The sequence below is a fragment of the Cryptomeria japonica genome, chromosome 1 (genome assembly GCF_030272615.1).
Source record: "Cryptomeria japonica chromosome 1, Sugi_1.0, whole genome shotgun sequence".
NCBI lineage: Eukaryota > Viridiplantae > Streptophyta > Pinopsida > Cupressales > Cupressaceae > Cryptomeria > Cryptomeria japonica.
Genome location: NC_081405.1, coordinates 698,334,291 through 698,350,452, shown reverse-complemented (window position 1 = coordinate 698,350,452; position 16,162 = coordinate 698,334,291). Strand labels below are relative to the sequence as shown.

General features: G+C 39.2%; 1 protein-coding gene across 4 annotated transcripts in view; it reads right to left on the bottom strand.

The window, feature by feature from the left end:
* LOC131044634 (uridine kinase-like protein 4) overlaps nucleotides 1-16,162 on the bottom strand; it is a 345,831-nt gene that overhangs the window by 97,902 nt on the left and 231,767 nt on the right. The window lies entirely within an intron of this gene.

Genomic DNA, 16,162 nt, shown 5'->3' with positions numbered 1-16,162 from the left:
AGAAGTCTTGTGGCTTAGAAGACTACTTGAAGATTTGGGTCTACCTCAACACGAACCAACTCAATTGTATTGTGACAACCAAAGTGCCATTGCCTTGGCTAAAAATCCAGTTTTCCATGCAAGGACAAAACACATTGCTCTCCAACACCACTTTATTAGAGAACAAATTGAAGACAAGCAAGTTTCACTCCTCTATTGCAAGGGGGAAGACCAAGTTGCAGATATTTTGACCAAGCCACTTTGTAAAGAAAAGTTCCAATTTCATTGTAAAAATCTTGGATTACAACCCATTGAAGGGTTTGATGTAAGCTCCCCAAGTAAAGCTTAAGGGGGGGTGTTAGAATATTTAATCTTTACTTAGCTTAGGTTTATTTGTATTTAGTTTAGGATATTCCTTTGGAATTCCTACATGTAATTTGTCCTCTAGTACATGTGTGAGGACAAGTCATTTCTTTTATTTTCCTTTATTAAGGAATATTAGATTTCCTCCATAAGAGGATGTGGACACATGGCACACACATTTTATGAATGGTGGCATTCATAGATTTGGGAGTTACTTTGTAACTCCTCTCCTCATCTCTATTTAAGAGATGTCTCCTCTCTCATTTCTTCTTAATGACAATATTGTAAAGAACTTCTTTCTCTCTCTCTCTCTCTCTCTCATTTTAGGCATTGCCTCATTCATAATATCACAAGGGGTTTTTCTTTGCTTTTCCCCTTTCAAAAGTTCTTGTGCCTCCTTCTTCACATTTGGGTGATTGCTCCAAGGTTTTTGCTTTTCTCTTGGTAACATTTACTTCATCAATAAACTTTCTTGGATTTTATTTTTCTTTCCTTGCTCTTGTATTTCCTTTCAGTATCTTATCCTCTCTTGAACAAAGTTTCCTTGAATGCTGAAGATTTCACCTAAGGATCATTTGAGAAGACTCCAAGGTTCTTATATGTAGGGTCTCTATGTGTGGATAAGCTCAATTTGGTTTGATGTGATTATGTTGGATTCACATGTGGGCTTACATCCGAATGCCTGAGCGTCTGATTTGCTGGAACTCAAGTCCTATCTATTGGCTGGAAGATAAAGAAATATCAAAAGATACAACGCTCAGAAAGTCTACTCTAAGACCTAGAATGCGAGAAGATGGACGAACGACTAGGTGGAGTCCTATTGGGTTGGGTCTCACCATCAGGCTGAACAATTCAACACCAACTCAGTGCGATCTTCTAAGGGAATTTTGAAGATGTTGAAATCGTACACCATCAGACACTGATCACCATTCAAGATAATGCATGAACAATAGACTTGTAGCGACTCGAGATTAAGCTTATTTTATGCCAGTTGACCATGCAGGGCGCACTTACAATCAACAAGAGGCTAGTGGTTTGGACTAGGCGGATTCCACGCGAGTGCATTCAGTAACTTCAGTCAATCTAATTAGCCATCATCTAAAATGAAGATTCAACAAGAGACCATGCATATTGCAAAGAAACGACACATTTCACCATAACTTCAATGAAAATGGAGTTCATGTACAATCAAGGCAACAATTTCTTGCCTTCTCTTTCTAATCTACTCTAATTGCTATTCCATTCGTTATTCTAGCTACTAACTCCTAGCTATTAACCTCTATTAACCAACTATTAATGAAGAGCCAGAGCTTTATATAAAGAGCTATTTACAATTCAATGGCTTTGATTGATTTACAATCAATGGCTAGGATTACAAGATGGAAACCTGTTGACGTGTATTTTGTACACAATCATACACAGAATAAAATACCCAAGGGTACCTTATCCTCTCTTGAATAAAGTCTCTGATTGCTGAAGATGTCGCAAAGAAGGATCAATCAAGGTGACTCCAATGTTCTTTTATCTAGGGTCTCTACGTGTGGATAAGCACCAGTAGTCGTTGTGATTGCTGTTTCATCAAGAGGCCTTACGTTCCGAAATAGAATTTCCTATACTAACAAATTCTCAAAAAGATCAAAAAAGTAGGGCTTGCAAGAGATAAATTCTAATCTAATCCTAAGAATGACTCAATGTGGACGGGACTTGGTAAGATTCTACCAACTTCAATATTGCCATAAAATAACAACTCAACTGAAATTGATGCGATCTTCTAAGGTAAGAAATGATCTTTCAATTAATCAAGGATCATAGACACTACCACAAAGGCACATATCCAAAGCTCAATGACGATTGAAGGTTTGGGTGATTCAAGTTTCTCCAGTCGACCGCGCAAGGCGTTCCTACAATCAGCAAGAAGCTAGTGGTTTGGAAAGTGAATCTCACCAAAGATCAAGCCCAACACTTTGTCCTTCAAACTAAAACACTACTTTGACTGAGAATGATTCAAGAAAGTAAACAACCATGAAGATAACCACAAGAATTGCAATAAAACACCATAACTTCAATATGTTATTGATCTCAAAGCCATCATAAACAACAATTGTTTGAAATTCCTTCTTCAAAGCTCAATCTTGCTACAAAGTGAAAGATCCCTGATAGATCTTTGCTGTTAACCTGCTGTAATTTTTTTATTTTTAATTCTGTTTTCCTATTTATTTAAGTTTTTCTTACAGAACTAGACAGAAGTGCAGAAAGGGTTGTTTACTTTTGTGTTTTTGATTGTTTTATAGCATAGGAAGGAATAGATAACAGCAAATATGAAGCCATACTGAAATAAATGAGTTATACAGCAAAAGTCAGAATTATTGCAAATCGTACCAGGCAGATTTGTCTGAATTACAAAGCCAAACAATGAATCCAATGTATTTCCCAAGCTCTCATACAAATTCGAAGTCAAACTGGAAGATGAAGAATGTTCTCCAAACCCACATACACTGGAAGTGAATACAAGCAATACCCTATACACCACGTGGTGTATTTGCTGCAAATGGCATTCCTCCAGCTGCAATGAACCACGTCTCCACTGGAAAGATGGTAGGCTACGCTGAAACCCTACTGAGAATTGATGCCTCTGTCCTTAATCACCACGCACAATGCCTTATAAGTCCGGTGCCAAAGATTGCTGAGGGCTACGTCCCAGCCAATCCTAATCCTGGGGTTTGCGTCCCAGTCTAGAAATCGCTCTCCAGAGCAAATTCATACAAGTTGTCAAATATGCAAAAGATGATCATAGAATGAAGCTCCTATCCCCTTATAACCTCTCTCAATTGCAAATCGAACCCTAATTATCTCCAAGTGGCATGGTCTAGTGGAAATGTTATAATTTCTTATTTTAAAGTGGTCATGTTACTAGAAAATGACCTTTTTCCCCATAGACAGAAATCCGCTCACTGAATTGCCCTGAGACCAAAGAGAAAGATTTAAAGAATTTCAAGATCTTTCCAACGAGCTATCACACAATAGGGTGCGCATCCAGATGAGGCCAAAAATCCCCTTATTACTCCAAAATGGCTAACAACTTAGCCTTATTTAATTATTAAACGCTAACTTAGGAAATATTAAAAATATAACCCAAATAGCCATAAAATGCCCAACTGACATTACAAACCCTAAAATCATCCTGTCACCTGTCTGTGACTGAAGTCGGAAATCAAGGATTCACTGGTAGTCTCATCCCTAAAATCTAGGGATGCTCCTAAAATTTAGGAAACAAGCCCAATCTCTCTGAAACTGAACCCAAAGAGGCATCTCATGGAGACCCAACCTTGGGCATGATCAAACCTCCTAAAAAGTAGGAACTGCCTCCTAAAAACAAGGAATGTCTCCCAATTGATCAATAACTGCTAGAACACCAAGTCTCCAACACTGAATAACCATACCGGGTCTCTGTCCAACCCTGTCAACCTACACGACCCCATAATAAGCTGACTCACATGTCTCTGCTAGACAGAGCTAAAGAGGGGACATGACACAAAGTAACTTGCTCTTATCTAATTGCTAATCTCTAATCTCTCTCTAATTCTCTAATTTCTCCTTTTTCTAACTTACAAAATGAAAAGAAATGAGGGTATATATAGCATCCTCAATTACAATGAACGGTCCAGATCAAAAGAAAATCAATGGCCAAGATTATGACACCTAAACCCTAATTAGGGTTTATTACAAATAGTCCCCTTTTTATTGAACAATATTAAATGCATAGCCAAATATTAAATTTGGCACAAAAATCTAGGAGACATAGACCAATGACAATTAAGGTGCCATGTCATCTATAACAACCTTTCTTCTAGAATCTTATTCCCTTTCCAATGCTCCTTTTTAGCATATGCAATGAATCTGGACACGATTCCTTCGATCTCAGCAATTGGAATCTCGGGAAGATTCCTCATTCGTTCCTCCAAGTGGATGACCTGATCGAAATGTTGTCCTCATTTTTTGTTTCCAAAAATGAAGGACCACTACGATGAAATTTTTATGAAAAAATAAAAATTATTACTCTATGGCACGCTTCCCGAGGCAGAATTTTGACTAATCCTTGGACTGGCTTAATCCTCAGTCCGTTCTCGAACTACGTTTCAAATTTCATCCAATTTTGGGTTCGTTTGCTATGCCTTTCCTTCAATTTTGGGTTTTAAAACCCAGACTACAGGTGAAGAATTTTCTTCAAACTGCAAGTTTTAATGATATTCATTGTTGTGGTCTTGGTAGGGGAATTTTTGATCACTTACATGTGCATTTTTTATTTCAAATATGTCACTTGTAATTTATTTTAAGTTTCCCATTTAATGTTTTTATCTTTTTGTTGTTTTTTGGTTATTTTTAGTTAAAATAGAGGTTTTTTTAGCTCAACTGCAAGTAAACTTGCAGTTTGTTCAAAAAACCCCTACTTTAATGGTTTTCACATGTAATAGGGATTTTAAATCCCCATTACAGGTGTGCAAGTGTTTAATACTTCTTGTAGGGATTTTATTTCCCCCTTACAAGTATTTTTAAACTTGCAGTTTGTCTTTTAAAACCCGATTTTAACATAAAAGTTCATTTTTGACAATTTTAAACTTGTCATTTGTCCAAAAAAACCCGATTTTGGCTTAATGAGTGAAAAAGTGAGATTTTAAACTTGTTGTTTTATATCCAAAACCCGATTTTAAGCATGAAAGAGGGAAAAGTGCAAATCGAACTTGTCATTTTATATCCAAAACCCGATTTGCTTCCTTTTGAAGAAAACGAACTTGTCATTTGTTTTTCAAAACCCGAAATGCAAGAGGGAAGTGATTTTGGACTTTTTCAAAGCGAAATTCGTGGATGAATCGTTGGACGAAGGAGGCGTTTTGGGTTTACATCCTATCTTCTTGCATTTTTGGACATCTATCATGCCATTTCAAAGACAAATTCGCTGGTTTTTACCCTAAAAACAGCAACCACGTTTTTTCCTAACGTGAATCATTAATGCCACGTTTTGAGGGGTTCAATCTTTAACATTTCGCACACTCCTGAATCGTTTTGATCTTCCTTCCTAAGGCGTGGAGGGTAAGAGAAGTTTCGCACCATTTAATGGTTCATTGAATGTGTAATGAATGCCACGTTTTTCACAAAAACGTGACTCTCTTTGGCTGCGTTTTAATCCTTTGGCATTGTTACCTCTTCAAACACCTTTGGTGTTATTGCTTCAGCACATACCTTGATCGTTTTGCTTCAACAAACTTGAAATGAACACTTTCATTGGCATTTTACTCTTCCAAGTTTAAGATTGCTGCCATTTTTGGGGGCATTTTCACAAAAACGTGATAAGGGTTTAATAGTTCAGTTTTGCTTCTTCATCTCAAGAAGTATTGCATTGTTGGAGAAGCATTTTGATTTTCCAATCAAGGTATGTTCTTCCTTTCTTCTCTTCTTTTTATTATTTTCATGTTTTCTTCATTTTTCGTTATTTATTACATTCTTCGCATGTGTTGTTCTTCCCTTAAAATTGGTTTTCATGAAACAAATCTTCCCTTTGAAATGCAATTGTTAAATTGCATTATTCTTCTCAAAATTCCATCTTAGCTTGTATTCGGGATTTTTAATCTCGATTACAAGTTCGCTGGAAATTCTTGTTCTTCCCTTACGGTTGAGAAATTTAATCATTTTTGGTTAAATTTCCAAGCTTGAAAAATGTGAAATACCCCTCTCTTGCAAATTCGGGTTTTAAAAACCGGATTACATGTTGAAAAGATCTTCCCATTTTCATGAAAATGACTATCCCGGATAACCCCATTTTTCATCCGTTTCTCCATTTTTGAATTTACAAGTATACTTGTATTCGGGTTTTAAAATCCCGATTGCATGTATGTACTTTTCAACTTGTATACTTGCAAAAATTCCCCTAAGATCCGAAATTGGTCAAAGTCAAGATTTTCCCATTTCTACATGTCTTCCCTCTTCTTCTCACAAAACCATGAAATTCAGAGATCAAAGTTTTACCCAATTGAAAAAAAAAAAAAAAAAAAAGAAAGAATGATATTTGTAGCTGATTATGATGTGGCCTTAACCCTTTTAAGTCTTCATCACAGCATTCCAGGTTCGCAATCAATGTCAGATTTGCCGGCATCGCCAACTCCAAAGAAAATGAAATACAAATATGACAAATACCAGAATGAGGTTGCACCTTCCCAGGTATCTTCTCCATTGGATCGTATCAGGGACACAGAAATAGGGCACGTTGATATGGCAGAATTCATTCACAGGGTAGAAGATCCACAGGATAACAACTTGCAGCGGCTATTGGACAGCCATATCCATCATGCGTCTTCTTTCCCAGTGGCTGCCCTAGAACCTGAATTTGTTCTTGCATGCGCCCATCATTTTGACAAAGAGTCAAGAGTCATAAAAAATGATGATGGTGAAGCCATAATTCGTCTTGATGCGGATACAATCGAGAAGGTCTTCAAAATACCTCCTGCACCTGTTTATATGGAAATCACCAAAGAAAGTGCAGCAGAGTATTATGTGAAAAGAGAAAAAGATTGCAAGCGCCACATCAATAGGTGGATTCATGAGCCACGTCCTTCCTTCTCAAGATGGGCAAAGTTGTACCGTTGTGATTTCAAGTGGGAGATAGGAGACACCATCACTCTTCTCAGCAGAATGTTAGGCCTTGAGCACTCTAATGTCTTTGAGCCATGGATGTATCAATTCATCATGTTCTTATGGCAGTCGCATCACATTTCATGGGGTGAAATCATCAGCGATGCTTTGTGCGAACAACTTGCAGCGGTTCCTACCACTATGACCTTCTTTATGAATTCTTATTTGGTATATTTAGCAGCATCACTTAGACACTTTCCAGGTCTTTCTACCAAGGGCGATCGCTCGCTCATACCAGTTTGGGAATACTATGACCAGCTGCCTTTGAAACCTAGCAGACTACATTTCAGAAGAGTCCAAGACGCATTCTTTGGATATTTTATGTGTCAGTTTGACATAGATCTCAGAAATAAACGAGTATCAGATGAGGCATGGGTCAAGGTATCTGAGTATGGGTGCTTATTCCTGCAATTTCCCACCTTCACCTACCTGAGGATTGGGTGCTATGATGGACAACCATACATGCTCCCAAGATACCCAACCGATAGGATAACTCTTATGGAATTGGGAAGACAGATTATGGCTGTTCATACTCTTCAGTCTGCTAGACACAAGGTTGGAATGGGGATCTCCAGCACAAATCCATTGAAAATTGGTCGATACTCCCTTGTCACATCTGTGAAGGCTAAGGCCATGGAGGTTGAATTGCAGGAAATCAAGCTTAAGAGGTTCAAACCTAGAGCTGATTTTGATTATAGAGGTATGAAGGAAAAGATCAAGAAATCCTTTGTACATGTTCATCGCATTGAAGACATCTGGGCAGATCTCCGCACAGAAGCTGAAGTCCTGAAGATGGATTACTGCAGGCTCACTGTTGAGCAAATTGTTGACTTGAACTTGGCAGATATCCCACAAGGGATGATTGATGATGGGCGTATACTTGATCCTGAATACACTTCACGGAGGGTTGAGGAAGCTCCACTTCCTTTGATCCAATGGTCACATAAAGAGTGCGTCTCCATTCTTGACAGATTTCAGCCTATCTTGGCCAACACTAACGCATGGTTGAAAAGCAATGCTGTTAGACTTATCAAAATCAAGGTTGGTAAAGAAGATGATTCTACAGGGCCTCTTGGACGAAAGTCTGAGATTCAGATTGATAATAAGGAGGGTGCTTCATCTTCAAGCACAAGGATCAAATTACGAGTTAGTCGTGTAGTAGTGCTTCCACCTGAAGAAACAACTACTCGTGGGAAGGAGAAATCACGGTTCCATGTTCAGGTGGTCGATCTGGATAATCCAGAAGAGGGGCAGCAATCTGATGATGTGCCTAAGTCTCCAGTTCTAGACACGCCTCACGAGGTCATTCCTCCAGTTTCCATTGAGACGCCTCTTTCTCCTCCTGATTTGCTCATTGATGAGTCTCCTCAGAATGCAGTTCCCATTTCGGCATACGAGCCTTCTCCTGATCAACAGCGAGAAAGTGTGTTGAAAGTTCCTGAAGATATTCCCATTTGCATTCAGTTATCAGAAATTGACACTTCCACTTCTGGTTTTGAAGAATTCATGAGGCAATCTTCATGTCCATTGGTAACTGAGCAAAACATAGTTGCTATTCAAACAGATATTCCTCCCAGGGTGACCACAGTGATTCAAACAAAAACTGCTTCTCCTTTGCCTACAGCTGCTATAGGAAGTGAGTTGATGACTTTGCCTCCATGGCTTAGTTCTTTCACCCTGAAAAGAAAGAAGCAAGAGATCTCACCTGATGCCTTCGACTACCAGCAACTCAAACAGTCCAGATCCAAAGTTGCTAAAAAGGCGAAGACTATTTCCAGGGTAACTGTTGATAGCAACAAGATGAAAGTAGCTGCAATTGTGGAACCTATTGCAGATAAACCACTTGATGAAATGTCAGCTGCTGATTATAAGGTTACAAAGGTAGAATTGGGCAAGCAAACACATGAGGTTATTAAACATGATGCTCAGTTTTCTGTTGCTTCACTAGTGCAAATATGTGACGATCTTCTTGCTAAGAAAAACAAGCTAGAAGAAGAAAATCGACAGCTCATGGCAGCCATCCATAAAATCACAAAACCTGCTGCCGAAGGGAGTAACTCTATAGGTTCTTCTGGTTCCCAAGAATCGATTCGTGGAGTGGAAAGAGCTGCTCAGAAAGTACAAGCACTGGATTCCTGGGTTGATCAGCTTCATGATCAATGCGTGCAAGTGATAAAAGACATTTTTCAAATAATGTCTAAGCTGGAAACCATTGAGGAGAAATTGGATCAGACTTCTAACACTTTCAAAAAGAATCTGGAAAGTGTTGAGAAAAGTCTGGCAATCTGGGTACTATGCCCCAACAACAGCTCAATATCCTGCAAGATCATGCCATCATTTCTTCCAGGGTCATGTACTTGGAATTTGAGGAACTCATGGAAAACAAAACTCTTGTTCTTAAATCCCTCATCGAAGAGATCAGCGATGCAAGGAAATTCCGAGATGAAGTTTATCAAGGTATTGTCTCACATTGTGAAAGGGCCTCTTGCAACATAGTAAGTCAGGATGGAGAGCTAATTCCAGAAGAAGAGGTTCTTGCAGATTTACAGATGAGGATTCACAGTGAATGGAGAAGTGAACAACTCTCAGCAATTTCAATTCAAACATTGATGAAACACCAAGCCTTTTTGCATGAGATTCAGTCCATCTTGGATAAAGACAATTCCGCGCTTCTCCGCTGCCACGACACTATTGTGAAGACTATGGTAGTTGCTAAGAACACTCATGAACCGAATCCCGAGAACTACAAGCAAGCATCCGGAAGTTTCAAGGATTCATGTCTTCACAAAATTCAACTTAAGTGTTTTTCAGCACTTAGTTGAATCTTCTCTCTTTTTGTAATTTCTTAGTTGTAATTTTGTTTTAACAAGATACATGTAAAAGTAGTTTATGTAAAATGCAAGTTACACATTACTTGTACTTTTGTAATTACATGTAAGGTAACAACAAGTTGTGTCCAATTAGGACTGTAGTTAGTCAGAATAACTCTTAGTTAGTTAATGAAGTCTCAGTTATTTATTGAATGAGTCTTGGTGGTTGACAGAATCTCTCAAGTTAGTTAGGATCCTCCCACCTTTTTCTCAAGGCTCCTATTCTATAAATACTTGAGAGGTCCATTGTAATTTTTATCTTTTTAGAAAGCAAGCAAAAACTCTGCCAAATTTACAGCAAGAAGTCTTTGAGCTTATGAATGTGAATTGAAGGTTTTGAAGAATATTAAAGAAGGATTACTCAAGTTTTGAGTCTTTGAGCTACATGTTTGAGTTTGAATCTTTTTATTTCTTCTATGCAAAGTATTTCTAAAGGAGTTTAGTCCAATCTGATTTGAAGTCTTTGAGCTGCAAGTAGAGAAGATTAATTAGAATAGGAAACTCTCTTGAAGGAGCAGCAAGTCTTTGAGCTTGCGTCCATTCTTGAGAAAAAATTATTGTTTGATAAGAAATAGCAGCAAGTCTTTGAGCTCGCATTATTTCTTGTCTTTATGTTGAAAGAATAGATTATTCCAGTCTTTGAGCTGTTATCTTTTATTCATTGTAAATTTTAGTATAGCAAAGGGTAGATAGGACTTCCAATAGTCAAGTCTTTGAGCTTGATATTGTTGTCCCGTCCCGAAAGAAGTGACGGAAGTCTTTGTGCTTTCAAGAAACTTCATTTCCTTTCTCTTATTTCACCTAAAAGTGGTTACTGCTGTTATTCAATCGCTATCCTTTTCTGTGAAGAGAAAAGGATATTGTCTTTCTTGAAAAAAGAAGAAAGATTGCTGTCCCATCCCATTTTATTTTCCAAGTTGTAGTTAGATAGGGGGAGCCTTCCCTTAATTAGGAGAGTTTTTACTCGTGTGCTGTGGTCGAAACCACAATTTTGTATATTTCCCCAAGTGTACAAAATTTTCAACCAAAACGAAAGCCTTGAGAAGAGCAGCGTCCCATTCAGGTTCAAGTTCTTTGATATTTTCAATCAGGAGCATGGTAGCAAACATCTGGTCTCGTTGCTCATCTGTGATAATATTCGCATCTTTGCAAAAGATGACCTTGACCCTTTCTTCCAATTCTTGTAAATCCACATCTGTCTCAACTTCGATCCTCCTGCCAAGAATAGTACATAATACCTCAAACACTCTGTCTTGAATCGGGTGGATGACCTCCTCAACATGATTGCATTTAGTACTGATGTCCTCGAAGAGAACTTCCTTCATCTGGAGTAAGGTTGACCACTGAAGTAAACTATGAGGTCCTCCATCCATTATCTTTTCTTGTACTAGGATCTTCCTTGATGTTTGTCTGATTACTTGAAGGACAGGAATGATAACATCTTTAGTATGAGCAAAGGAGGCTACCGTTATCATTAAGTTGTGGATGATCTCAAGAACCTGGATAGCTCGGTGAATGGTCTGCATCATCCTTGTTGCAAATTCAATAGCAACTGCATGAGATTTGTCAATCCAAGAGCTCATAAGCTGGACCAAACTCCTGACTCTCTTTGCCTCACAACTGATTCAAGGGGAAGTGACTGTACGGGTGATACTGCTGGATCCTGACGTCCCAAAGGCTGATTGAGATGGCTAAAGTAGCCTCTCCATGCACCGACCTATCTCTCAAGCTTTCTATTTTTCTCCATTTCTTCCCTAAGCTTGTGTTTTAGTGCTTCAAACGAATCGGTGGCCTCATCCAGTGTCTGCTCGGCTGTGAGTGGACCAAGCTCAAATGTCTCTACATCATATTCCTTTGCAAGGATCTCACCTTCATACTTGTCCACTGCCGGTGTAGCTATCTGCAATTTCCTGGATCCTGTCTCATCTCTGATCATCTTGGACATCTTAGTAGCCTTCCTCTTTTCTGTCACTTCCTGAGAATTTCCAACAAGGCTCTCTAAATCAATCACATTATCTTCGTCCTCGATCACAATCACCCTTGTTAGTCTCTCCTTTAACCAATCTGGGATGGCAGATCTTGTTTCTTTAACCTGTATCTCCTTAGGCAACGTTTCTTCTTCTTTGAGAGGAGATGTCACTTCGTTATCGTTCTTGTCTTCATGTACTTGGAGAGATTGACTTGATGAACGTTGAGGTGCCTGTCCTTCTTCCTGTTTATTGTTCTGTACCATTGATTCCATAGACTCCTCTATTTCAAGTGTCCTCTTTTCTTGTTGAGAAGATGTGCCGAATGAACGATCTCGGTTGGCCTCTTGCTTCTTCTTGGAGGATTCTCTTTTCTCAGGTCTCTCTTTCCTCTTCGAGCCTCTAGGATGGAGATTGCCCTCACTTACGCTTCGAAGGTTACCTTCGCTTGTGCTTCTGGGATTAGGATTACCTTCACTTACACTTGCCCCTCCTTCAGCTGGCCTTTCCTCCAAAGTAAAAGTCATAGATATGCCCTGCTCTCTCAACTTTTGATGTTGCACATCAACCCATCTGCGAGTACAAGACAAAAATGGAGTCATCAAAGCATCTAGATCCACAATCTTGGGTTCATTCCAATCTAACCTCACTGATTTGCTTTCTCGATCATAAGATGATTGGAGATGTCTACCACTGTCCTGAGCTTGGTCGGCGATTCTGTAAATTTTGCATTTCCTGATGAAGTCTAAAGGCAATCTGGAATGCATCTTTCTTTTTACTTCAAAATCATCTGAGAGATTCATCACAAAGTCTTCTATCTGAAACTCATGCTTGTATTTTTTTCCGACTGTCTCCTCTATATACCCATAAGGATCAAAGCTCTCTCTCAAGGCAAAGAATGAAAATGAATATAAAGCTAACTCCTTCTCTGCATCATCCATGGCTAGAGCATTAGGACATACCTCAACTGAATTCCCTAATATGATAGGCACAGGGATTCCATTTCCATGTCTGTGTCTGAATGCCTTCGCATAGGCTGCCAACTGTCTAGTTACCTCAAGTAACACTATTCTGTCTGTCGGATATCTCGGCAACATGTATGGAGGTGAAGGACATCCATGAACTCTAATATATGTAAATTTCGGAAATTGGATAAACCAAGCACCATACCTCTTTACAAGCTCTTGTGCATCTTGAGATAGCCGATTGTGAATTCCACCTTGCAATGTCCTGGTGATGTTCATCGTGAAGGTATCATTGACTAACTTGTAGTGACTTCCTGGCGGATGATGCAAGTGAACATAGGAATCACAAACTCTGACCTCCCCGGGCCCTCTTCCAATCACTCCTCTGTGAGGTAGTCTTGCATATTCAAAGCTCCTGATCAAGGCATATATGATGTATGAACTCATGTGGAAGGACTTGGTAGCCTTCAGTCTCCTTAACTGTACGTCCAAGCAATGGCTAATCATTCTAGCCCAATGAATTGTTCCTTTTCTCTGAACTATCACTTGGATGAAGTAGAACATCCACTTCTCAAAATAGAAGGCTTGAGGAGCCCCTGTGACTCGGTTGAGTAGTGTTATCAAATCTCTGTACTCCTCCTGGAAGTCGATCCTATGTGGTGTGTTTGGAATCTTGCTTAGGCAAGGACGACTCTTAAGCAACCAATTCTTATTGATGATGCTTAGGCAAGTGTCTGGATCATCTTCGTACATGGACCTGGCTCCTTCTATGCTTTTGTAAATCATATCTCTGTGCTCTGGAAGATGGAAAGCCTCACTTATAGCCTCCTCTGAAAGGTAAGCCAAAGTGTTTCCCTCCTTGGACACGATCGATCTTGACTGTGGGTCGTAATGGCGGGCACACTTGATCATCAACTCATGGCACTGGATTGCTGGAGGGAAGATGGCCGCCTTAATGATGCCACTTTCAATTATTCTCCTGGCGACAGGTGATGGCTTGCCAATGTAAGGGACCTCTCGAAACTTCTTCGTGCTGAAGTTTCCCAAGTTGGTATCTCCAATGTTGCTCCACTTCGACACAATCTTGGTCTCCAATTCTTCATTCTTTTGATCTTCCTTCATGAGAGTTGGACGACTGGTGGATGCTCCCGCCTTCGGGGTCGCCATCGTAACACCTACACAACATTTCATAATAAGTAATAGATTTTGCAATGTATAAATATAGATTAGATTAAAGATTGAATTTAGGAAACTTCATGATAAGTCTTTGAGTTATCATTTCCTAAATACGATTGAGCTACTGAAAATTCAAAATTTCAAAATTCAAAATTTAGACAAAGGGAACTTCGCCATACCTCACTTTGAGAGCTAACTCTAACAAAAGAATGGAATATTAAGGAAGTTCGCCTAGGCAAAACGAAGATTGAAGTCTTCAACGTGGTCCTCCTCTAGCAATTTCACCACCCTTGGGGTCTTCAACGCCTTGAGGGGGAATTCGCTCCACTTCTAACCAAATTCGCACTCTTCCTTGGATGGAAATTTCGCACTTTGCTTGTTCAAAATTCGCTCCTTGATTGCTCTCCAAAATCGCATGTAACAATGATCAAATGGTGATTTAAAATGCCATATCATACCTCTTCTTATATAAGCGCTTACCTCTACATTCTCCCATAGGCCGACTTTTGATAATAAGGCAAAAAATAACAAAATTTAAATAAAAAGAGGAGGCCGACTTTTGTAAAAACATTAAAATAGAACCCAAGCGCTCTCTTTTTATTTATTTAATAATTAACTAAATTAAACGTCTTTATAATTAATAGTTTCGATTTTTCAAAAGGTTAAATTAATTATTAAATGCCTTGTGCACACTCATTAAATGCCAATTTTAATTAAAAATACTTCAAGTTTTATCGAATTTTAGCATTCAATGTAATTCAAAAAGTATTGGCGCCTAAGCATGGGAAGAATAATGAATATCAACCTCATCGCTCTGGTCCCTGGGAGAGGGACAGGAGCGCCTCTTCATTTTGGTCTTGTATTTCTCGCTTCTTACGTTCAAAGTCACTTCCTTTACGTCCAAACTGGCATTTTAATTGGGAACCTTGAGCTTGATCTATTCAATTCTTTGAATGAATGCCTCTTTGAGCCATTTTCGCCTTGGTCCTTGACTGAAGGACAGGAGCGAACTTTGCATTTCTTCCTTGGTCTTTGTCTTTTAAATCATCAAATCAATTTGCGAAGTAAGGAATGATCATCCTTGTTTGTCTTGCGCATGTTTAACTCGTCCTTTGTAAAGAAAACTCGACATTCAAGTGATTTTCGCCCTGGTCCCTTGGTGAGGGACAGGAGCGAACTTTGTGTTTGAGCTCAAAATTGTTGACTTTCGACGTTAACCCCTTGTTCATCATCTTCCTAAAGACATTTTCGATCTTGCATGTCCTCGCCTTGATATGGTTTTGGAAGGAAATGGCTAGTTTAATAGAAATCGCCCTGGTCCTTGACTGAAGGACAGGAGCGATTTTGCATCTTTGCTCAAGTTAGTCAATTTTTAAAGTTTGGTTCCTTGTCCATCACCCTTCAAAAGACCCTTTGACTTCGTTCAACCTTGCTTTGGCGTGGCTTCAAGAGGGAAATGATTGTTTTAATGAATATCGCCTTGGTCCTCCAGTGAAGGATAGGGGCGAACTTTTGTTCCTTGTGCTAATCCTTGATCATATCAACTTTCAATTGCCTTCAAAGTGTAAAACAGTGTTTCTTACTCCTTCTTGAGTCTTACCAATGATAGTAGTGCTCCAAAATACTAGTCAATAAGGCAAATTTGAGGATTTCGCTCTGGTCCCTTGGAGAGGGACAGGAGCGCCCTTGAACAATTCTCATCATATTTCGTGGTCTTTGTAACTTCACTTTTCCTCGAAGCATTTTCAACATCATCGCCACCTTGTGCCTTGACCTGGATTCATCTAAATTCGATGGAAAAGACTTGACAATCTACATTTCGCCCTGGTCCCTGGGTGAGGGACAGGAGCGATTTGGCAATTATAGGCTCAATCATCCTTTGCCAACGTTTAAAACTGTCTTCAATGGATTCATTATGCTCCCCTTCACTCATCTCCAATATGGAACTTGTCCTAACTTTGTGGAAAATTTGCCTTATGAAGAGATCGCTCTGGTCCCTTGGAGAGGGACAGGAGCGCCTAGGACAAAAAAGGTTTCACTTGTGCTTTGCAATCCTCAAAATTATCTTCAATAGAGTGGTTACACCTTCTTTTATTTGCCTCAAACTTAAAACTCACTTCACCTTCACCAAAAACTTGTCCTTTAAGAAAATCGCTCT